The sequence below is a fragment of the Salvelinus sp. IW2-2015 genome, linkage group LG24 (assembly GCF_002910315.2).
Source record: "Salvelinus sp. IW2-2015 linkage group LG24, ASM291031v2, whole genome shotgun sequence".
NCBI lineage: Eukaryota > Metazoa > Chordata > Actinopteri > Salmoniformes > Salmonidae > Salvelinus > Salvelinus sp. IW2-2015.
In genome coordinates, this window is record NC_036864.1 from 5675378 (window position 1) to 5699881 (window position 24504).

General features: G+C 45.5%; 1 pseudogene; it reads left to right on the top strand.

Annotated features, from left to right (window-relative positions):
- The window catches only part of LOC111951337 (actin nucleation-promoting factor WASL-like), a 31639-nt pseudogene extending 9353 nt beyond the window's left edge, over positions 1–22286 (top strand).
- Positions 22287–24504: the final 2218 nt, after the last annotated feature.

Sequence of the window (24504 nt, forward strand, 5' to 3'; positions counted from 1 at the left end):
CAGAGAAGAGAAGGATCCATGCATGTCAATGGCTATACCCTGAGCGCTTATCTTACCAAGGCCTCGGCCGCACGAATATATACAAGCGACTGTTTCAGACAGGGCGAACATGGAGAGCGAAGAGCGCAGAGTGACGCGAGACAGAGAGCGAGTACAACGAGAGCCCTGGAGTGAGGAACAATCGAGAGGGTCACCATTAACAAGCCCTGCTCTGGGATCCAAATCGGCGTCCCATTACCAGCCCTGCTCTGGGGATTCTGGCGCCCAGTTAACCCGCCCTGGCTTGGAACCTCGCTCGAAAACCCTTATACAGCCTGTCTGGGCATGAGGCCTACAAATACACTACCAAGCCTGATCTGGGCTATCGGCCCATCCACCTTAACAAGCACCTGCACTGGGCACATCGAGCCTCCACTTAACCAAAAAAAAACCATGAAAGCATGCTAGGGCACATCGGCTAGAAAACCATACCAAAGCACTGCTCTGGGACATCGGCCATCAAACACTTACCAGCCATGATAATGGGCCATACACGAGCCTACAATAACTTAACCACCCTGCTCTGGGGCCAGACTCACTTAACAAGCACCTAGCTCTGGGACACACGGCACTCAAATCACTCCGAATATGTCTGTATTAATCCTACTACTACTCAACAAAGTCTCATACTACTTTCGAAAACTACAAGCTGGAGAAATTGTATACCCATCAGATATTTTTCTGAGTTAAAACCACCCCACCACATTTCCTCATCAGCACTTTTTAGCTAAATGGGAAAATTACTGTCAGACATGGATGAATGAGAGTTTACTGTCACATATACAACTCCTGTTTGTTTCCCCTGTGAGCTCTACAGTCCACTGGCGTAGTGTGTAGCTAGCTACAAGCAGCCTGGAGAGTGGTGCAATGGCGAGTCTTTTGATGATGTACTGGACTCGGGTGCTTACCTGTGGCCAGCGGGCTCGTTCTGGATAGCAAGTAGGTGATCAGAGTCTGGAGAGCACTGATGGATGATACAGCTCAGCTTTGTGACCTTAAAGCGGTAGCACTGTATGTGAGCACAGCCCAACTAGATGAGCAAGACCAGATATTGGCTTTCTTTGAAATCGTAGGCTAGAAAGCTTCATGTAACAGACATGCATGAACAGCCCTACATGCAGCATCTGTGTGTGTTTGAGCTACAGGTTTCTAGTAACTTGTGTTTACAACTTTAATGCTCCTGCTTGCTTTTCTGCAGGGTAAATGGGCTGAAAACCCCTTGCGAGCGAGGCTACGTAAACATGGGAAGAACCTGGGCTTCCGTTATCCCAAAAGCATTTAAAGGTAAGTTCACCGTTAGAACTTCGTAGGAGCGTAGGTAAATTCTGTGCTGTTTCACAAAACCGTTGTTACTGGAAGGTTGGCACTAGAAAAGCGCTCGTTATAATACCAGGATGCCTCAGACCATCGTAAAAAGCTAAGTGAGTCGTTTTTTCACTTCATTCGTCACTTCACTCAAGAAAGATCTCTGACTAAAACATAAGAATCAAGATGTTTATCTGTCTAATTGTGATACAAAGAATAAACTTAAAGAACACAGTTAAAATGAGCAAATATTATTGCAATTGTTACAAACAAGTGAAGGATAAATGAAACCGGAGATGAACTGCATTAAATTATAACTTTTGGTCATGTAAGTATGTGGACATGCTAGCTCGTCGAGAACATCTCATTCAGATAATATTGAGCTTAATATGGAGTTGAGGAATCTCTTTGCTGAGCAAATAAAAAAACAGCCTCACTCTACTGAAGGCTTCCCCTAGATGTTGAACATTGCTGGATGCTTGGAACTTGCTTTCATTCGAGCACGAGCCATTAATGATGGTGCGAGCGCACTGAATGTTGGGCGATTGGGCTGGCTCGCAGTCAGGACGTTCCAATTCATCCAAAGGTGTTCAAATGGGGTTGAGGTCAGGGCTCTGTGCAGGCCAGGTCAAGTTTTCCTACTCCGATCTCAACAAACCATTTCTGATTAAAATGGAATTCGTTTGGCATGAGGGCATTGTCATGCTGAAAAAGGAAAGGGATTCACCAAACTGATTGCACATAGTTGGAAGCACCTGAATTATCTAGAATGTATTGTATTGATGAGATTAATGATTTCCCTTCACTGAACTAAGGGCGACTAGTCCAAGGCCATGAAAAACAGCACACAGACTATATATTGCTATCTCCACTTGAATATATTACTTACGTTGGCACTAATGCCATGGGGCAGGTAGATAGTTTCTGGCATCACCAAACCAGATTTCGTTTCCACTGCTCCAGAGCATGCTAGGCGAGCTTTAACACTTCCAGCCAATGCTAGACACATTGCGCGTGTGATCTTTAAGCTTGTGTGAGCGGAACTGACCTACGGCAGGAAACACAATTTCACAAAGTAATTCAGTCAAAAATAAAGTTATTGTGACTGATGTTTCTCCAGAGGTAGTTTGGGACTCTGTGTGAGTGGTTGCACCATGACAATGATGTTTATGTGCTTTAGCACCCGGTGGTCCCGTTCTGTAACTTGTGTGTCCTAACCTAACTATTGTGGCTGAGAACACTTGTTTGCTCTCTAGAAGTTTCACTTCCAACAATAACAGCACTTACAAGTTGCGCGGGGAAGCTCTAGCAGGGCAGAAATTTGACAAACTGACTTTGTTGAAAGCGTTGGATACTTATGACGGTGCACGTTTGAAAGTCATTGACTCTTCAGTACGGGCATTCTACTGACATTGTTTTGTCTATGGAGATTGCATGGCTGTGGCTAGTTTTTATTTAGACAACTGTCAGCAACGGGTGTGGCTGAAGTAGCCGAAGCCACTCATTGAAGGGGTGTCTGCTTTTGTCTAATATATATATATATAGTATATATAGTGTAAATAGGGCTAACATGTTAACATATCATATATTTTAAGTCGGAGTTATTGAAATACATTTATTATGATCAAAATTCTATTTGTCACATGCTTCGTAAACAACGAGGAATGAGCTAAAGCACAAGCAAAGATCCTAGAGGAAAACCTGTAACAGTCTGCTTAATTGCACCAAGAGACACTGGGAAGAAATTCACTTTGTATCTATATGACAATTGACGCAAAAACAATATTACAAATACTAAAATAGGAGTTGCCCTATCCAGTAAAGAAATGATGTTCTGAGTGGCCAAGTTAGTTTTGACTTAAATCACTTGAAAAATCTATGACATGCCTCAAATGTTTGTCTAGCAAATGATATCAACCAATTTGAGCTGAAGAATTTTTGAAAATAATAATAGGAAAAATGATTGCAATCAACTAACGGTGTTGCAAAGCTTTTAGAGACTTACCCGAAAGACTCAATAGTGTAATTGATGCCAAAGGTGCTCTAAAATGATTGATCAGGGGTGTGGAATACTTACATTTAGAAAGATCAGAAGATGACATACAACTTAGCAAGATACATTTAAACTCAGTTTTTTCAAACGATTCTTACATTTATTTCCTAGTAAAATTCCTTCTTAGGTCAGTTACGATCAACACTTTATTTTAAGATGGAAATGTAGAATATTGTGGTAGAGATGATTTATTTTCAGCTTTTATTTCTTTCATCACATTTCCCAGTGGGTCAGAAGTTTTACAATACATCAATTAGTAATTTGGGTAAGCATTGCTTTAAATTGTTTATCTTGTGGGTAAACATGTTCGGGTAGCCTTCCACAAGCTTCCCCAAATATTTGGAGTGAATTTTGGCCCATTATCCTTGACAAGCTGGTGTACTCAGACAGGTTTGTAAGGCCTCCTTGTCACACACACTTTTTCAGGTTATGCCAAAAATTTTTCTATAAGATGAGGTTCGGGGCTTTGAATGGCCACTTCAATAACTTGACTTGTTCTTTAAAGCCATTTTGGGCACAAACTTTGGAAGTATGCTTGGGTCATTGTCCTTTGGAAGACCATTAAGCGACCAAGCTTTTACTTTCCTGAGACTGATGTCTTGATGTTGCCTTCAATATCATCCCACGTAATCTTTCCATCCTCAGAGTGCCATTATTTTGTGTGAAAGTGCAACCAGCCCTCTTGCTGGAGAAAGAACCCCCAGCAACCATGATGCTGCACACCCTTGCTTCGCGGTTTGGGAATGGTGTTCTTCGCTTGCAAGCCTCCCCCTTTTTCTCCAAAGCATACGTAGGTACATTTGGCCAAAAGTTCTATTTTTGTTTTTTCATAGACACGAGGAATAGTCTCCAAAAAAAGTAATGGTCTGTGAAAAAGTTGCAACCGTAGTCCTGGGCTTTTTTTATGGTGGTTTTGGAGGGCAAGTAGGCTTCAGTTCTTGCTGAGGACAGCTTTAGGTTAAATGTCGATATAAGGACTCGTTTTAACTGTGGATAATATTGATTTTGTACATGTTTATCCAGCAATCTTCACAAGGATCTCTTATGCTGTTTGTTCGGGATTGAGTTTGCACTTTTGCGCACCAAAGTACATTCTTCTCTAGGAACAGAACGTGTACTCCTTCGTGAGCGGTAAATGATGACGGGCTTGGCTGGTCCATGAGTGTTTGTAACTTTGACGTACATTGTTTGTAACAGATGAACTGTGTACCTTACAAGGCTTTTGGAAATTGGCTCCCAAGGATGAACCAGACTTGTGTGAGGTTCTACCATTTTTTTTGGGGGGTCTTGGCTTGATTTTCTTTTGATTTTCCCATGATGGCAAAGCAAAGAGGCAGTGGAGTTTTGAAGGTGGTCCTTGAAATACATCACATCCACTCAGTGATGTCATTAGCATCTATCAGAAGCCTTCTAAAGCCATGGCCATCAATTTTATGGCATTTTTCAAGCTGTTTAAAGCACAGTCCACTTAGTGTATGTAAACTTCTGACCCACTGGAGTGTGATCAGTGAATTATACGTGAAATAATGTGTCTGTCAACATTGTTGGAAACATGATTGTATAACGACTTGCCAAATATATGGTTTGTTAACAAGAAATTTTGTGGAGTGGTTGAAAATGAGTTTTTATGACTCAACTAAGGTATGTAACACTTCTGACTTCAAACTGTATGTTAAATTAGATATTTTGGGGTTTAATTTTTTCAATACATTTGCAAAAATGTTTAAAGACAAGTTTTCATTTTGTCATTATGGGTTATTGTGTGTAGATGGGTGAGAATATATATTTAATGACATTTTTGAATTAGTCTAACACAATAAAATGTTGAATAAGTCAAAGTCACTGTATAGGCAAGGGGTAAACCGTGACTGGGGAACTGGATAGATGATAGACTGAGCTGTAGCAGAGCGTGTGTGTGAAAGTGTGTGTGTGCGTGAGTTTTGCAAGCGTGTCCTATGGTATGTAGTGTGTTGGGTGTCAGTGGTGGGTTTAGAGTGTCCAGTGGTGGGTAGAGTCAGTGTGGGTAGAGTCACAGTGTGGGTAGAGTCCAGTGTGGGTGAGTCCAGTGTGGGTAGTCGCCAGTGTGAGGTAGGTAGAAAGTCAGTGATGGGTACGAGTCACAGTGATGGGTAAGAGTCCAAGTGTGATGGGTGGTAGAAGTCAGTGTGGGGTAGAGGTCCAGTGTGTGGGTGGGTAGAGTCCAGTATGGGGTGTGCAGTGGTCAGTGCAAGGAAGAGTTGGAATTAAAAAAGAAGGCAATGCAGGTAGTACTGAGTAGCCATTTGAGTGAGGACTATTTGGAGCCATTGTTCAGACAGTTGTATTCTTGGGGTAAAAGAAGCTTTTTCAGATCCTGTATGTTGCAACTTGTTGCACTAGTTATAAGCTTGTAGCCTTTGGACCATTTGACATTTTTAGGGCGCTTCCTCCGAACCGACTGGTAATTAGAGGTACTAAACGGCAGGGAGCTCGGCCCCAGTTGAGGAAAGGGTAAGGGGGATACTAGTCAGTCCTACCTGCTAGGCCTACCCTGCCGCCCCTGGGCTTATTACACCCTCTGTCGTGATCGGGTGCCTGCAGTTGCCGTACAAGCGGTGACATCAACCAAGTCAGATGTCTTAATGGTGCATGCTCAGATGTAAAAATAAGCTTTTTGAGGATCTGGGGCATGGTAATTCCCTTAAGTAACGTGGAATCTGAGGAACTTAGACGCTCTCAATCCGCTCCACTACAGCCCCATGATGTGGTGGGGGTTTGGTTCCGCCACCATTTCCTGTAGTCCACAATCAAGCTCCTTTGTCTTGCTGAGTTGAGGGAAGGTTGTTGTCCTGGAACAATACTCAACGGTCTCTGACCTCACTATAGGCTATGCCTAGCCGTCGGTGATTAATCCTACCAAAGCCCATGTCGTCAGCAACATTATATTTTTGCTCTGCCTCAGAATGTTTGCAAATTACACATATCTGCCTGCTGTTTTGGTTTGGGCTGTAAAAAAACTTGTGAAGCATAAATTATTGTATCGGGAAACCGGGCCCTGATCTTGAGTCTGTGTAGTGGAGCCTGACATCCATCCCTGCCTAGTCAGAGGGTCCTGCTGCAGGCCTGTCTGCCCCAGCAGGATCACACATAATGGGCATGGAAGGAAGGCCTGGCCACATCAGTCTAAGACTGATGTGGCAATAACTCTCCAGTTGGCAATAACTGGCAATAACTTGGCAATAACTCTCCAGTTGTCTCTGTTTGAGCTAGCCCTTTAGCTTCACGAGTTCTCTTCAGAGAGCGGAGGACATTTGTTGGCGTTGCTGCAGCAGATTCACTTGGTAACCACTGCTTCCTGAGACGGCCTCCTCCTCCTGCTTACAGGTCTGGATGCATGACTGACGTGGCTACGGTCTAGTCAGTCAGCAGTGTGATACAGCTCGGTCCGATAGAGAAGGGCGTAGAGGCTGTTACGYTAAGAGAGACACTGCTGCCAACAATAAAGACAAGTTATGACAGGCCAGCCTTCCTGTCCTCTTCTCATTACTATAAGTAAGTGACAGAGTGTGTTCGCCACTTTATTGGCAGCTTGGCAGGCTACTTTTACCGTCCTGCGTGAGGAGACTGCCTAGATGTCGTCAGTAAGCCATACAGAGGACAGTACTGGCACACGTACGCACACATGAGGACAGGGTGACTTTATTCCTGCTGAGAAATGAACTGAGCTGCGGCAGTCTAAACTCTGCCAGTGCTGTCACACCTCTGCGGTAGTGTTTCTGCGCATACCTTATTTTCTGACCTTTTATTTAAAGGTCGACTTGGCGAGATGAGGTTGCCCTGAGCAGATCCGCAGACTTTGAGATGAGCGCGATGCAAAATGTTTGCGCAGTCAGAGTARGACTGACTGCTCAGTGCACAGGTGCGCTTCACAACGTTTCAGCATGACCGCTACGGGACCAAAACAGCAGAGAAGTTTAGCCACGCTCTTCAACGCTCTTAGTTGTTGCAGAAATCGGCCTGATATTGTGTTTACTTGGGTCCTTGAGTGTAACTTTTAAACCAGAAAGGTGATTCCATTGGGGTCGAATACCTTTTTTAAAAATATTTTTTATATTTATATATATTTTTAAAGGGAGACCAACACTGCTTTACTGTAAAACATAGACAGTCTGTGGGTCTCAGTTAAATCCCTATTCCATCCATTTGACATTTCAGTCATTCAGCAGACGCTCTCATCCAGAGCGACTTAGTTAGTGTCTTCATCCCTTGTATTAGGGGTACTATACTCTCATCACATCCTTCATTAACCCCTTGTGACCTCTGTCTCGCTCTCTGTCCCGCTCTCTGTCTCGCTCTCTGTCTGCCTCTGTCTGCGTCTCTCTCTGTCTCTCTCTCTGTCTCTCTCTCTGCTCTCCTCTCTCTTGTGTCTCTCTCTCTGATCTTTCTTCTCTCTGTCATCTCTCTCTGCTCTCGTCTCTCTGTTCCTGTCTCTCTCGTCTCCTGCTCTCTCGCTTCTCTGTTCTCTCTCCTTCTGTCTCTCTCGCTCTCTGTCTGCTTCGCTACTCTGTCTCTCTCGCTGCTCTGTCTCTCTCGCTTCTGTCTCTCTTCGCTCTCTGTCTCTATCGCCTCTGTCTCTCTCGCTCTCTGTCTCTGCTCTGCTGTCCTCTGCTCTCTGTTCTCTCGCTCTCTGTCTCTTCGTCGTTTCTCTCCTGTCGTCTCCGCTCTGTCTTCTCGCTCTCATGTCTCGCTCTCCTGTCTCGCTCTCCCTGTCTCTGTCTCGCTCTCTGTTCCTCTCTGTCTCGCTCTCTCGTCGCTCTACTCTTGTGTCTTCTCTCTCTCTCTCTGGTCTCTCTCTCTCTCTCGGTTTGTCTCTCTCTCTCTCTCTGTGTCTCTCTCGCGCTCGGTCTTCTCGCTCTCGTCTCTCTCGCTCGCTGTCTCTGCTCGCTCTCGGTCCGCTCTCTGTCTCTCTCGCCTCTGTCTCGCTCTCGTGTCTCTCGCTCTTGTTACGCCTCTCTGTCCGCTCTCATGTCCCTCTCTGTCTGCGCTCTCTTGCCAGTCGTGTGTTCTGCGGTGTGCGGTATATGCAGCAGACAGGGAACGTCAGCCTGAACCCAGAGTGCTGTGGGTGGCCTTGTCTGGATCAAAGACAAAACCAGCACGCGATCCTATTTATCAGGGGGTTCGACTCAAGGTGGATTTAGTTCACACAGGAAACCACAGACCAGCTCGGGACAGGCAGCACGGACTTGTCCACTATAGAGATGAGAGAACACACTCACACACACCACCACACACTAAATCTGTTGATGTTGCCCTGTGAGCAAGGCACTTAATCCATTAATTTGCTCCGAGGTGCCGTACTACTATAGGTGACCCTTAAAAACATTCACTCATTGTCCGTGTTATGTGACAATAAACATCACTCTTCCTCTCTCTCTCTCTCTCTCTCTCTCTCTCACGGAGGGTAACCGTGTTCGAGCAGGAGCTCTACAACAACTTCGCAATTCACCGTTTCCAAATCTTACTTCTTCACGTTCGCAGGAGATGTGAGTTATACCTTTCTCTATGTACTTGATGTCTCTTGCTCCAGCCAAGTCCTTTCACATGAATCGGTCATGTTTATGTCAAAACCTGCCTTGTGTGTGTTTTCTTTTCAAGCTTGCGTGTGTCGTTCATTCTTATGACATTCCACTTTCTGCGTTTGTGGGTGTGCGTATTGTCGTGTGGGCGTTGCATCGGTGATGTGTGTGTGTAGTCGTGCCAGATGGGACTGAACTTCGCAAGCGAGGAGGAGGCCAAGCATTTCCGGGTCGCCGTGGGGGACCTGCTGGGGAGACGACAGAGAAAATCTGGTGACTACTACCTACTGACGCCATCTTTGATTCTACTGACCTCAGACCTCTGTTAAAACCATCTCTCCGCTGACCTCAGCCTGGTCTGCTAATGATTGGACAGATCCTCTCAATTTTGAGATGTATGGATCTCACCTTCTTTCTATGCCATCTCCTTTACTTCCTAATTGTTCAATTGACAGCTCTCTCTCCTCTCTCTCTCTCTCTACACTCTCTCTCTGGACCACCATTARCTCCGGTAGAAGGGGAGCGGATCTAGAATCAGCTTTACCCTCTCTGAAATCCTAACTAGAGGTCGACCAATTATGATTTTTCGGTAATCGGCCATAATCGGCGTCCAAAAATGCTGATTACCGATTTGTTATAAACTTGAAATCGGACCTAATTAATCAGCCGACCTCTAATCCTAACATAAACGTGCCTGATCAGCTAAGATCAGTGTCCAGGGGCAACAGTGCTCTTCCATGCCTCTCTTTTGAAGTGCTCCTGGAGATCAGCTTGCTATAATAACAAGGTCAGGACTGTTTGCCCTCTGTCCCAAACCAGCAAGAGTCTATGCAGTCTCTGTATGGATCATGGTCCTCGACTCTTAGATTTGAGCTCCGTTTTGTCAGTCTGCCTGTGATCGTTCTGGTAAATCACTAACTCGTACACCTGCGCTTGACGATTAATCCACACACACACACACCCATCCTGCTTATAAACTAACTCTGTCCCCCCCCCCCCTTGCAGAAGAGTTCCTCTTTGATCCGTACACTTCAGTCACCTGTAACTCCATACCAATCCTTTACCTCTCCCTTTCACTAACACTAACACACGGCAAGATACGGGAGTTTAATTCTATACATTTTGTTTTACAGAAAAAAGACGTGACCCTCCAGGTCAAAATGGTAGGTCCTTCATGAAATTCACTCGGGTGTTTTTTTTTTTGAGAATCTTTTTTTTATTTTAATCAGAAATTGATGTGGACACTACGCTTTCAAACAACCCAGAAATTATTTGACTTAAAATATTCCTCCACAAACACAATAGTCACTCCCTGACTTCCCCACAGGGCTTTGATTGAATGGTTCCAGTGTAAAGCCATTGGATAATCTACTGATAGCAGGGTCTTGGAGTTAACACCTCTCCCAAGCCCCTAACTAACAGATGCCCTATCCCCAGTCTTAATCTTAACCAAAAGGGGCATGGAAGTACTGTACTGTATATCTGACTGTAGCATCAGTAGTGAGAGGCAATTTCTACGTACATAGATCCACTTTACAGGACATGCTTAGGTATTCTGCACACACACACACACACACACACACTCTCCAGAAAGCCAGTTCCACAGGGACGTTGAGCCGATCCCTCCCTTCAATCTTAAAATACCAAACCTGTAACAACACTTACACTCCAAACCAGGCCATATGAATAATCAGCCTACATCCACAGTAGATCACTTAGCTATAGATAAGAGATATATATATATATATATATACTCTACAAGGTTATATATACTCTACAAGGTTATATATAAAAGCGGCATCTCATTCTCAAATACCCTCATCAGTACCCAGACAGGCTGGGGGTGATACGGTTCATGTCACTTGGTACCAGAGCTTTCCCAATTGTACAGATACTATAGCAGTCAAAAGGTCTTTAGAGATGCTCTGACCTGGTCATGTTTGCTGTTTAGCATTTAGAGATGCTGTTGTGGAACAGTACAGTGGCACACTTTCATAGCACTCCTTGGCATCGCTTGGCAACAGTGCATACTATTGMACTTCAAAGCTAGTTTGCTCTGCCRGGCTCCCCATAGTGTTTGTACTGGTCTGACTAGGTGGACAGACAGTGTCAACCCCTGCTCTGCTTAATTAGGCTAAGAGGATTTAATTCAGCTGCTAATGTTAGTTACTTCACAGCACTCACACTACCCCAGTCCCCTAACAGTCATAGCAATGGCTATGTGGAACGGAAGGAGTTGTGGTGAGGGGGTAGAGGAAAGGGGGAGGTCAGAATTTGTGACATTTTCTCTTCATCACAGCAGTGACCTGTAAACAGATTGCTGAGGGTGATGTTTTTACATGGCGCGGCCTAGACCTATCCTGTCCCCTGAGGGTTGCTCGAATCAAATTGTATTGGTCACGTGCACATGGTTAGCAGATGTTAATGCGAGCGTAGCGAAATGCTCGTGCTTCTYGTTCCGTCYGTGCAGTAATATCAAACAAGTAATCTAACAATTCCCCAACTACAGCCTAATACACACAAATCTAAAAGGGGTGAATGAGAATATGTACATATAAATATATGGWTGAGCGATGGTCGAGCGGCARAGGCAAGGTGCAATAGATGGTATYAAATACAGTATATACACTACCGTTCAAAAGTTTGGGGTCACTTAGAAATGTCCCTGTTTTTGAAAGAAAAGCAAATGTTTTGTCCATTTAAAATAACATCAAATTGATCAGAAATAGTGTAGACATTAATGCTGTAAATGACTATTGTAGCTGGAAACGGCTGATAATTTGTTAAAACATTTTTTTTTTTTACATATCTACATAGGAGTACAGAGGCCAATTATCAGCAACCATCACTCCTGTGTTCCAATGGCACGTTGTGTTAGCTAATCCAAGTTTCTCATTTTAAAAGGCTAATTGATCACTAAACTCTTTTGCGATTATGTTAGAACAGCTGAAAACTGAAACTGAAGARCTCGTACAACACTGTGTAGTACTCCCTTCACAGAACAGCGCAAACMGTCTCTAACCAGAATAGAAAGAGGAGTGGGTTGCCCCGGTGCACAACTGAGCAAGAGGACAAGTACATTAGTGTCTAGTTTGAGAAACAGATGCCTCAAGTCCTCAACTGGCAGCTTCATTAAATAGTACCCACAAAACACCAGCCTCAACATCAACAGTGAAGAGGTGACACCGGGATGCTGGCCTTCTAGACAGAGTTGCAAAGAAAAAGCCATATCTCAGACTGGCCAATAAAAATCAAAGATTAAGATGGGCAAAAGAACACAGACACCGGACAGAGGAAGATTGGAAGAAAGTGTTATGGACAGAAATCTAAATTTGAGGTGTTCGGATCACAAAGAACATTCATGAGACCCAGAAAAGATGCTGGAGGAGTGCTTGATGCCATCTGTCAAGCATGGCGGAGGTAATGTGATGGTCTGGGGGTGCTTTGGTGGTGGTAAAGTGGGAGATTTGTACAGGGTAAAAGGGATCTTGAAGAAGGAAGGTTATCACTCTATTTTGCAACGCCATGCCATACCCTGTGGATGGTGCTTTCCTCTTACAACAGGACAATAACCAAAAGCACAGCTCCAAACTATGCAAGAACTATTTAGGGAAGAAGCAGTCAGCTGGTATTTTGTGTATAATGGGATGGCCAGCACAGTCACCGGATCTCAACCCTATTGAGCTGTTGTGGGAGCAGCTTGACCGTATGGTACGTAAGAAGTGCCCATCAAGCCAATCCAATTTATGGGAGGTGCTTCAGGAAGCATGGGGTGAAATCTCTTCAGATTACCTCAACAAATTGACAACTAGAATGCCAAAGGTCTGCAAGGCTGTAATTGCTCCAAAGGGAGGATTCTTTGACGAAAGCAAAGTTTGAAGGACACAATTATAATTTCAATTAAAAATCATTATTTATAACCTATAGTCAACATCTTGACTATATTTCCTATTCAATTTGCAACTCATTTCATGTATGTTTTCATGGAACACAAAGACCTTTCTAAGTGACCCCAAACTTTTGACTGGTAGTGAACATATGATATGAGTAATGTAAGATATGTAAACATTTATTAAAGTGGAATTGTTTAAAGTGACTAGTGATCCATTTATTAAAGTGGCCAGTGATTGGGTCTCCATGTAGGCAGCAGCCTCTGAGTTAGTGATTGCTGTTTAGCAGTCTGATGGCCTTGGGGGAGCCACGCTCGGCGTGCCCTCACCTCCTCCCTGTAGGCTGTCTCGTCATTGTTGGTAATCAAGCCTCCGGCCTGATGATGCGTTGGAGGGAACTATGGTGTAAGAATACTGAGCTGTAGTCAATGAACAGCATTCTCACATTCTTAGGTATTCCCCTTGTCTAGATGGGAATGTGCAGTGTGATGGCAATTGCATCACTGGTAAGGTGGAGGTGATATGATCCTTGACTAGTCTCGCAATGCACTTCATGATGACAGAAGTGAGTGCTACGGTGCGGTAGTCATTTAGTTCATCTTTGCCTTCTTGGGTATAGGAACAATGGTGGCCATCTTGAAGAATGTGGGGACAACAGACTTGGATAGGGAGCGATTTGAATATGTCCATAAACACACCAGGCAGCTGGTCTGCGCATACTCTGAGGACGTGGCTAGGGATGCCACCTGGGCCAGCAGCCTTGCGAGGGTTAACACTTTTAAATGTTTCACTCACGTGGAGAAGGAGAGACGTGAGGGCGGGCTTTGTATGCCACGCCGGAAGTTAGAGTAGCAGTGGGGCTTTGCCCATGGCTTGGGCTTTGCCCATACAGACAACATTCCGGTGTATCTGGCATTGTGTGTTCTGCCTGTGGCCARACAGCAGTTTGTCTGTGGTGTCCCAGTGTCTGCAGTAATGACAGGTGAGAATGACCTTGTGGATAGGAAGAGGGCACAGCCAGATCCACGTTGGGCAGATGGATGTGGTACCGTGTTTGTTTGGGTCTGACTCACTAGTCTCTGGGGAATTAACTGTGTTCACCCGGAAGGTTCCAGTTGTTGTTGCCTTGAATGCCCTCTCTCGTTCACCCCGTCTCGCTCTCTCCCTTTTTCTCACATCTCTCCTCCTTTCTCCATGCTGTCTCTTGATTCCTGTCTCTCACCCACCCAGKCAGCCTCTCTCTGGTGTAGATTCATCATGTTTAAGAGAACCTCAGGGATTATGGTGGATTAGCAGTGGGCATTAATGGTTATGTAAAATCCAGCATCATCGTGATTTGRTGGGATTAGAGGTGGGCTGGAGTTGGGGGTGTGGTTTGGCCCGCTGGTGGAGAAGGGCAGAAGGGAAGGGATGAGAGGGTATGGGAAAGAGTCGGGCTCAGAGAGCTGGGACCTGGCAGTGCTCCCTGTTGTGAAGGGGAGGAGAGCGTACTCAGTTTGGAGGCGGCGCCAGCTGTTGCTGTGGCATTTGCCCAAACCCTAGGCACCTCACTTAGCCGGAGGGTCTTAGTCTGCCTGGCTCTGCTGTCTGTCTGGTCCGTACCCTGCTCAGTCTCCTCTCTTGATCTCTCTGGTTGCTCCTCCACCTGGTTCTCTGGATCTGAAAATCCTGGAGTTGGTTCTCCAGTTCTGTGGCTCGCACACCCTGTGTTCCTCTCGGGATGTCTCTCTGATTCTCGGGACCTATAGATCTCTGGATCAGTGGAACTCTTAAGCTATATCCCAGGACTGGGCACCACTTAGTCTTGCCCACCCCACCCCATGCTGCCGCCATCGCTCTGTGAGGATGTTCTGTACCACCTTCCTGTCCTCTCCCTCTGAGGACCTATCTGAGGGGGGAGGAGGGGGGGGGATCCATCCGGGAGGGTGTCTCTCCACCCTCCACTGCCTGATCCTTCCCCAGGAGGAACTATATGCGCCCCCCTCGGACCCTACCAACCGCCTCTCGCTACGCCACGGGGACCAGGCCTGCGGTGTGGTGGGCGAAATGCTGCTGGACGTCAACATGGCAGCTGCCGGAGTGTGTAAGGGTGACAGAGGGGGGAGGAAGGGGGACYGAACTCCCGGTGACTGTAGTCCCTCAGTCTCGCCCTCGGTCCGGAAGAGCCCCCGTGGGGACTCCAGCCACAGAGGTAGGTGGCTCGGGAGTCAYGACACTCATGTCCATAGAATTCAGTTTGGTTTGACCACTGTGTGGGTGTCACAGGACGTGTGAGCCGCAGGTAGTGGCAAATATTATTCYGTGTGAGGATTCCACACACGTCTCATCCAGTCAGTGTTGTAGTAGTTTTTCTTGTCTGCTGTGCGTTGGTTAGCAGACATATCTCTCTGACTGCCCCTAAGCCTCATGGGAGGCATTGGAGAGGAGATGGTTGTACACGAGGAGTGCTTAGTGAGAATGTAAAGTGATCACAGCAGCAGATAGGGTGTTGTGGCGTTGGCAGAACTCTCCAGGTGTTAAAAGGCAACCCACTGTCTCACCCTGTGTGCCCTCTCATTGAACTAATTGGAGGAGGACGCGTCAACGATGGAAGTAGACCTCATTTAATGAAATGTCAAAAGTCTCTATTGTAATCTGTATGTTAAACTGCCTAGATCTCAGACTCTGGTCTCCCCCAGACCAAGACTCTCCGCYCCTGTTGCATTGTGGGTACAGTAGTTCTGACTCTCTTCTGTTCACCCCCCCCAGGCCCGGCCCTGCCCATGGCCACGGTGGACATCAAGAACCCAGAGATCAACACTGTGTCCCGGTTCCACGGACACACCTCGCAGATGAACAACATGGTGAGCAGCAGCTTCAACAACAACAAGAAGGAGAAGAAYGTGAAGGGAAAGAAGGGCAAGAAGCTGACCAAGGCAGACATCGGAACGCCCAGCAACTTCCAGTGAGTATTCCATTTCTTTCTAATTTATTCCTCTCTATTCTGTTATATTCTGTTCCATTTAGGTGTATTTTGTTTTTAAATTCTGCTCTTTTTTGTTTTTTGTGACACCTGAGTAGTAAGGGTCATTCACAAGCCCACAGTGTGGGTTGAATCCTCACATTKGATTTGTGGGGAACATCTAGTTKSTCACTGTGATGTCAAGTTAGGATGTGMCCCGTTGGGGTCATCTGGGGGGTATTGCACGGCTAATGTATAGAGGAGTACCTCTAGCCATACTGCCGTGTGTTAATGTGTGGCAAAGAGTTGATGGGACTTTTCTAATCCCATGTAATATGTATCTGGCATGATTGATGCGAGGACACTGTGGTAGTCAATACTATAGTACTGGCTTACTGAAGTAGTGTAAACCAGGTGTATTTAACCAGGGGTCCACACTCTGGTACGGCAGGGGCCCGTGAATAAAAAAAATATATATATATATTACACACACACAGTACCAGTCAAAAGTTCGGACACACCTACTCATTCAAGGGTTTTTCTTGATACTATTTTCCACGTTGTAGAATAATAGTGAAGACATCAAACCTATGAAATAACACATATGGAATCATCTAGTAACCGAAAAAGGTTTAAACAGATCAAAATATATTTTAGATTCTTCAAAGTATCCACCCATTGCCTTGACAGCTTTGCACACTCTTCCGACAGTCTTGAAGGAGTTCCCACATGTGCTGAGCACTTGTTGGCTGCTTTTCCTTCACTCTGCAGTCCAACTCATCCCAAACCATCTTAATTTGGTTGAGTGATAGTGGAGGCCAGGTCATCTGATCTCAAATATTAAATCTCAGCCGTCATACCGCTCAGGAAGGAGACMCGTTCTGTCTCCTAGAGATGGACGTACTTTGGTGCGAAAAGTGCAAATCAATCACAGAACAACAGCAAAGGACCTTGTGAAGATGCTGGAGGAAACGGGTACAAAAGTARCTYTATCCACAGTAAAACGAGTCCTATATCGACATAACCTGAAAGGCCGCTCAGCAAGGAAGAAGCCACTGCTCCAAAACCGCCATAAGAAAAGCCWGACTACGGMTTGCAACTGCACATGGGGACAAAGATCATACTTTTTGGAGAAATGTCCTCTGGTCTGATGAACCAAAACTAGAACTGTTTGGCCAAAATCACCATRGTTATGTTTGGAGGAAAAAGGGGGACGCTTGCAAGCTGAAGAACACCGTCCCAACCATGAAGCACGGGGGTGGCAGCACCATGTTGTGGGGGGGTGATATATGTTCAATGTTTTTATGAATATCACTAGCAACAACAGAATAAACACATTTTGAATTAGCAGTATCTTTCTATCCAACTTTATTTCTCAACTCCTAATATTCAGCTAATTACAGTCTCTGGAGTGTCTGACATAGCCTATTCACAGGTGCTTTTACAAAGCCTGACAGTGTGGAGGGTGCAGTGTCCAAGTCAAGACATACATTTTTGCCACATGATTCACCCTTGTTGAAACAGCTGCTCTRAGTGAAAATGTGCTTGGAGTTACCTTTCTAGCTTGGCTATATTTTTGGGGTTTACACTTCCTCTGTGTTCTCTCATTCCCTGAGTATCGGGTTTGTTGTGTGTGTGTATAGTAGGTAGTCTGTGATCATTCCCTCAGGCTCTGTACTCCTCTCTCTGATCATGCGTTTCCTTCCAGGCACGTTGGCCACGTCGGCTGGGACCCCAACACAGGCTTCGATGTGAGTATGACAGACTGGGTTCTMACTGAGGAGATGTTGTTGTCTACACTGTAGCATCTGGCTCGTAGAATCATCCCCTACTTCTAATGGTATGGGAAGATCCCATGTGACCTGTGATCTGCCTCTTCTCACGCGGTGGTCTAGCTAGCCTCTGTCATATAACGTATGGGACATTTCAAGTGTTAATGTCACATGCACAACTACAGTGAAATGCCTTTCTTGCAAACTCAAACCAGTAGGCCTGGACAGTGGGATGGTTTCTCTGAGGATGTGTWTTACTGGGAGAAAGAGGGGAGTGYAGAGGGGGGGGTTGTGTTTTTATCCCCCTTACCAGTTCTCAGGCTCAGAACCTGTTTATTTCTGATYTAGTGTTAGTCAGACATGATTCTCCTCCAAACTAAATATGAAATATTATGACATCTRTCATCTCTGCCCACTGCAGAAGTCACTGCCAGCCCAGAGTTACACAAGGAGATTTCACATCCTAAACCTGTTTCTGCGTAATCCATTCAGTAGTTTCCCAAAAAAGGATGATAAGTAATTATATTGCGTGGTGTTCCACACGCACARCGAACAGACGGGAACCGGGTGATTTGTTGACATTTCTAAAATAAGATTTCAATGATTTTGAGTTTCAGAGCTTTAATACTTTCGAGAACTTACGTGGAGAGAGAGATGAGCGAGTCTAAGAGAAAGAGATATAGGATGTTTTAACATGGTTCYACAGGCACAGGAAAGAATACCCCTCACGGCAGTAAGGAGTAAGCAGTCATTACATAAAAGAACACAACCTGAATTACAMKAACTAAGCTGTTGTTTTGTGTSTCTGCCCAGAGAGCTAGAGTAGTGGTTTAAAGTAGATGTGATATAAACCTGTGTAATCTAGTTCTGTGTGAATATAATCCCACAGCCTTCAATCCACTCTACCGGTTAGGCAGTGCCAACCTGGCACAGTTCCCCTCAYCCACCAGGTGGCGATGCAGGGGCTGTTTACAACAGGGGTGCCAACATCAGAGCAGTTTATCTGAACATGAGACCGCCAGCTCTGACATGTGTTTCTAACTGAGTAATGTTTTTATCCCTGTGACGTTCCAACTCATTGAGGTTCTAACCAATTGAAGTGCTGAGTGAAGTTCTAACTGATAGTGGTTCTGCCCCGGCATTGGGTTCTATTCCTGTTTAGTTTCTTTCCCAGTATTTCAGTGTGGTTCCAACCCAGTGTTCTCTTCTCTCCTCCAGTTGAACAACCTAGACCCGGAGCTAAAGAACCTGTTTGACATGTGTGGCATCTCCGAGGCCCAGCTGAAGGACAAGGAGACCTCCAAGGTCATCTATGACTTCATCGAGAAGAAGGGAGGCGTGGAGGCCGTCAAGATCGAGCTCCGCAGACAAGGTGTGTGAGTGTGTGTGTGGGGGGGGAACGAAGGGCTTTAGGATCTGTGTTTTGTCAGAAGAATATCCATAGTGACTGACAAACAAGTTGTAGCCTAAACTGTGATAGTGTCCATATAGATTGTTTAGTGCTCTGGAGTCTAATGTTCATCGTGTGTTCCTCAGGTCCTCCACCTCCAAGGTGGTGTGGTAGGTTGGTTTATCTCTGCATGGTGCTGCTGTGGCATTAACCTGACTGGGAGCTGTCTGATAGACTAACTCTGACCTCTGGAGGACAAAAGAGTAGTTCCATCTCTGTCCCAAAGTCGAACACGGCGTTTCCCAAACTGGGTCCTGTGTGCACGTTTTGTTGCCCTAAACTTTGTGTATTTGAATCAGCTGCATAGTGCTAGGGCAAACACCAAAAAATGTGCTCCCAGGACTGAGTTTTGGGAATCCCTGGTCTAACACAGGGGTGCACTACTCAGGCCCTCGAGTTCCTCAGGACTGATGCCCTTGAAGACCAGGGTCTCTATCCACAGTGTCTGAGTGGGAGTGCTGATCTAGGCTCAGTTTCCTCTTCTAGATCATAATGAATGAGATTATATGGAAAGAGCCTAGATCAGCACTACGAATCGCAGACGCGTTGTGGATYCGGAGCTGTGCAACCTCGGGCTGGATCTAACATGTCGACCTTGACGGGCCAGACCAGGAGTCAGTTTGCAGTGTGCTGACGAGACGTTTSCCTTTTGACTTTAGAGTGTCATGTTAGTCAATGCTATGCTGCCACAGAGTTTTTGTTTTGAGTTTCTGGGTTAGGTGAGGAGAATAACATGAAGCATAGCTGTCCCTAGTGACTACAGTCATTACTGCATGCTGTCATACCAGCAATTGAGCTGTATTTATTGCTGCTTTTCCTCCTGAGGTTCTTCTAGAATTGAAAGCATGTTGTGAAGTGTACAGTAGGCTCAGTGTGTGTGTGTATATGCAATAGTCGATTCCATGCAAAAATAATTTATCTTCTCTCTGGTCCAGCCCCCCCACCCACCCCCCTTCCAGAGGGGGACCACCACCCCTCCCCCACACCAGACCTCCGCCCCCCGCCCCCACCCATCAGGGGAAGGGCGCACCCTCCCCCCTCCCCCCCCTCCAGAGCGCCCACCTCAGCCCACCACCACCTCCCCCCTCCAGAACAGGCATGGGAGCTCCACCCCCACCCCCAACCAGAGGCCCTCTGCCCCCTCCTCCCCAGCCTTCGCATGCCTCCCTGGCTCCCCATGCCCCACCTCCCCCGCCTCCCTCCTCCGCCCCAGCAGGTATGGGTTCCGGAGCACCCCTCCCTCCCCCCGCCTCCCGGCCCTCCTCCCCCACCCATGCTGCTGGAAGCTGATGGAGGGGGTGGAGGTGCTGGTAAACCCTCAGCCCTGTTGAGCCAGATCAGGGAGGGGGCTCCGCTGAAGAAGGTGGAGCAGAAGGAGAGGCCCGTTTCCACCAGCACCGGCCGAGACGGTCTCCTAACAGATACGACAGGGCAAACAGCTCAAGGCTGTGAGTGGACATTACCTTATACACTACACTCTAACCCCTATGCCCATGTTCCCTAGCTCCTACCTCAACCACTAAAAGCCCATTTGTGATTGCTCCGGCGTTGCGACCCAGATGCTGCGTACTGGGGGTGATGCAGTTGCAGAGATTAATCGAGCTCTGTACCGCATCGCCGTGCGCCTCCTAATTTTGTAACAATGTAGAGGGCTCCGTATTGGGCCGTATAGCTCTGCATTGACATGATTTGGTTGACGGTAGGTGGGGGCGGGAAGTCCTCTATAAACAAAAACTCACTTCCTTGACATCTTCCTTTACAGCAGCTCTGCGAAGCGCAGGAAGTATGAATGGCCTGACTTCTACAGAGGCTGTATCGCAGAGCTGCTGTACGACCAATGCAGCCGTCAACTTGACCATGCAGCCCCTTCAGACTTCCCCTATCCTAGTGATATAGATGCACGTTCCCCTATACTGGAGCGGTTTGACTGGTGTGTATTCCTGTGTGTTCCAGGTGACTGACGAACCAGGGTCGGAGGACCCGCCACTCCTTCAGCCGGCATCGTAGGAGGCTCTGATGGAGGTGATGCAGAAGAGGAGCAAAGCCATCCACTCCTCTGGTACACACAACACACACACACACACACACACACACACACACACACACACACACACACATATATATATCAGATAAGTGGTTGCTGTTATATTCATACCAATGTATTTTCTATGTTTGTGTGTCTCTCTCCCTAGATGATGATGACGATGATGATGAGGAAGAGGACTTTGAGGATGATGATGAGTGGGATGACTAGTGACCCCCCCCCCCCCCGGATAATTATGACCAAACAACTACATTGTTCCTAAATTGTTTTTCTAAATCTTATTCAAATGATAATGTAAATGTTTTATCAATTTGCTGTATATTTTTGTTGCCTTTATGCTTATTTTTTTTAAATTTTATTCTGTGCAATACCTCATTTAATCTGTAAAGGTTTGTCATGTTGTCTTTCTGTAAAGTTGTTCTTCTCTCCTGCATTACCATTTTTTTATGTCAGGTTTCTCTTGATCTGCAGAGTTCAGTCAGTGACCTGGAGGGAGAACAAATAAACAAACTGACAGAGCCCTTKATGTTATAGTTGTTAAAAATCGAGAACACTATTTTCATACCCTTCTCTTACTTCATTTTGACTTGTTCAAAAATCCTAGTTTAGCACTCTCTTATTTTCTTACGAAATCAGCTCTGTTGGATTATTTAGTCCCATTCGCTGTCGATGGTAAATCTACTCAGAGTTTGTATTTTTGCACGAATTGAAAGAAGAGGCTCAGTAGGTGAATACAGAGCAGTATCTGCAACGTTATGCTTTAAAGGCTACCGATATCACACACACACACAGCTGTCTYCTCTGCGTTTCGGTTTGTTTCATCAGTTACATTACAGTATACTCTACAAACATATTTGTTTTACTGTAGCAACCAGCCGCCTACAGTTATTTGTTTGAATCAGGTCGGTGCGGATGCAAAGCTTGAGGATGAATTAGTTTAGTCAACTTTTAATATGACATCTGAACTGTTTCACTAACAAACTGTCCTTCAGAACCAGTGTACTACACTAACACTCATCTACCATTGACGCTAACCTGGCTCTACACGGAGGGATACTGCTTTCTCATTGGGGAAGGGAACCAATGCTGTTTTTTACAGTATCGCTCTGTCTGTTTTTCACGGTTAGTGAAACTGTTCAGTATCCAGGATATATGGACCTCAAACCTTCAGAAATTAGGTTGGAAGAATAATGGACTATTAAATTGTACACTCAAATAAATGTTAATATTTACAGCGACGCTCTCCTGTTTTCTGTGGGATGGATGTGAGGTATGATGTTAAATATGACCAGCCTTTGTACAGTAGGATATGTACCGTACAATAAGTGTTTGCTTGGGCCTAGGGTTGTTTGAGGGAGAGCGACTCCTGAGTGTTTTGATGTTTGAGCACGTTAAAGGCGTGCACGTGGATGTGTGCGTGCATGTGCACTAAGCCCTCTGGCAACKCTTCCATCAGTAGTGAGTGATGACCAGAGCTCTCATCACCAGCAGCTTGGCATGATTTGAGCAGACAACAGCTGAGACATATTCACATGGGGTCTTTGAATGGTACATATAGCATTTAATGAATAGAGTAGACATGAATCTCTCATGTGCTACAGAGCTGTCTGATCTACACTTAATATTTCTYCCTGACTGTCCAGTGATGTTCCACGGCCTGTCTGAATACCTGAATAACCCCCTGGTATGTCTGCTCCCACAAACTGAAATAAGATTTCCTGCATTGTTGATATTTATATTTAATAGTGGGTGTTTATTTCAATCCGTTCCAGGTGATGCCTGTGTAGCTATGCCAAAGATGGAGTGGGTGCAGCAGGGTAGAGCGTGTCCTTTGTCCTCTCCCTTGTGCACTGTGGTAAGCCTGTAGGACCAATGTCCCCTATGAATGGTTTACGAAAGGGGTTATAGCAGGTATGTCACASTTCCAGGCCCCTAGCACTGTGGGAATTACACCTGAGCAGTAAGCTTGGCACCCTTAGTGGCAATACACTGGGGACAGCATGGACATAGCAACAACGGGACTTACTGTAGGACAGGTCCATGGCAACAAGGGAACGACTACTTAATGGGAACACATGGACGTATGGCAAAAGTCCATGACAGCCACTATATCTGAGTACTGGAATGCTTGCTGCAGGCCTGTAGAAGCGTGATGGGAGGGTTGGACCAAGTAGTGGGAAAAGACAGTATTAACAGCTGTTAACTTTGGTTTCAGTGTGGCCTATGGCCATTGTCTCTCAGTTCCCAGTACTCATGTTGGCTAAACCCACACATGAAACTGCGAGGTCGAACTGAGTCCACATGACATAACTCATGGACTATTTGTAGTGTGTATTTAGAAGAGATTAAGCTGGAATGATTGAATAGAGGGATGGAAATAGAGATAAAGAGAGCAAATTATTTGTTTTAAATGTATGAAAATACAGTTTGCCAGGCAGTGGGATTAGAAAAATAACTAAAATGACCTTTCAGTAGACACTTTATTAATTGTTATTTTACCAATCTGCCAGCTGCGTTAGGGTCAAGTGTTAAGAGTTACCAATTCTCTCCACATCCTCTTATTGGCTGTTTACACATTCTTTTTTTCTGACTGTCCACACAGTTTTATATGTGACCCATGTCGGATTTGCACAATCACACTGATGTAGCCTCTGAAGTAGCACACAGATGCAATGCTCATTTTCTGTCACTAACRAGTTTTCCATCCAATTGGCGACAGATTTTCATGCGAATATTCTAAAATCCGGATAAACAAAATATGCGCAGTTTCCACCAAACAGACTAGTCACGGATAAAAATCATTGCGTGATGACATTGTGCACAGGAAATGTACCTTTTCGCACTAAATAAAACATCTCTAGCCAGCAGCTCGCAAATACAGCGCGGGTAGGCTACATTTGATTTATTTAACTAGGCAAGCCAGTTATGAACAAATTCTTATTTACAATGACGGCCTACCGGGGAACAGTAGGTTAAATGCCTTGTTCAATGGCTGTCACGAGAATTATGTTCTCAATGTCCATAACCCAATTCAATTAAACTACTCGGTCTTCAACCCAGAATTTGTAAGATACTGGTCGAATGAAACGGACGGAGGCCCAGCTAAATAGTCAAAATGTTTATTCACGAGAGCGCTGGTTAGTTGTACAAAACCATTCATTTTATACTGACGCACATACTTTCACACACAGACTCCTTACACACATACGTACACACACAAACATTAGGTATCCTACGCACATACTGTCCTACTACCCAGCCGACAAAGATTAGGGGAGGCCGTGAGAATCCCTCCCCGTCCTCCCTCAAGATAGGGAGACCGTGGGAAGTACTTCCTTTCCCCAATCTTTCAGAGGCCCCTAGCCAGGTCGGCACCGAATTTTGATAAGACAGTCTGTTTAAAACACCATAGAGACATATTGTACAGTTATATTGTTTACCCTAATTCTGAC